The sequence below is a fragment of the Brassica oleracea genome, chromosome C6 (genome assembly GCF_000695525.1).
Source record: "Brassica oleracea var. oleracea cultivar TO1000 chromosome C6, BOL, whole genome shotgun sequence".
Taxonomy (NCBI): domain Eukaryota; kingdom Viridiplantae; phylum Streptophyta; class Magnoliopsida; order Brassicales; family Brassicaceae; genus Brassica; species Brassica oleracea.
In genome coordinates this window covers 21,644,209-21,645,320 of record NC_027753.1, presented here as the reverse complement: position 1 = coordinate 21,645,320, position 1,112 = coordinate 21,644,209, and the positions used below count along the sequence as shown (strand labels likewise).

At 44.1% G+C, this 1,112-nt stretch overlaps 1 pseudogene; it reads left to right on the top strand.

Annotated features, from left to right (window-relative positions):
* LOC106297723 overlaps window positions 1-1,112 on the top strand; it is a 10,059-nt pseudogene that overhangs the window by 3,719 nt on the left and 5,228 nt on the right.

Sequence of the window (1,112 nt, the reverse complement as noted above, 5' to 3'; positions counted from 1 at the left end):
AGAGAGACTAAGGAGACTGAGGAGGACATTAGGAGAATGTTTCATCATGTCAGGGAAATGATGAAACTAAGGATCACATTGAATAAGAAGAGTGATCCTGGGAAGTTTGCAATACCATGTGTGGTGAATGGTATTGAATTTCCCCATGCACTTTGTGACACATGAGCATCAGTCAGCATACTACCTAAGGTTATGGCAGACCAGCTGGGTCTGAAAATAGAGTCTTCATCAGAATCTTTTACCTTCGTGGACCTTTCAGAAAGAAGCTCAGGAGGCATCATAAGAGACCTTGAGGTACAGATTGGTAATGCCCTTGTCCCAGTAGATTTTCATGTCCTGGACATCAAGCTTAACTGGAACTCTTCACTTCTGCTTGGAAGAGCTTTCCTGGCTACAGTAGGAGCTGTATGTGACATGAACACCAGCAGATTGTGTCTGACACTGATAGATCCAGGCGTCCACTATGACCTAGTTCGAGTTGTGAGACAACAGGTCAACCTCGTGGAGCTTGGAAATGATCTTGGCTACATTGTAGCATGCCATTGTGGAGCAGAGTACGAAATAGAGTACTCATAATCGATCAACACACACATTGCATCATCGATCGATTCCAATGAGTCACCGACGACCGATGAACACTATCCCACGTCGCTCGACGGGAAGCATCCGGCTGACCACTTCACGTTACCATATCAGTGTTATCCAAACTTTGCCTTTCAACAACCCAACAAAAGAGGACATGATGACTATTCCATAGGCAGTTGCGCAGACAGTGGATTTCATGAAAGTTTTGCAGTAAAGACTGTAATTCCTTCATCCAATGAGGATCCTACTGAGGAGTATGATGAGGATTACTGGAAGGAAAGAGCTATAGAGATTGCAATGCACGATGATATATATTCAAGCCATTCCTTCAACAACACGTCTCCACCATCGATCGACAGAGTCTACTCAACATCGGTCGATACCCACCCTCATCCAGCAAAACGATCTTATGCATCGACCGATACCACCTCGTACATCGATCGATATTAAAGCTGCCGCCTTAAAAAAAGGAGAAAGGGAATATTCCAATCCCAAGTAGGTTTACCAACACCTATATAAGGAGTTTT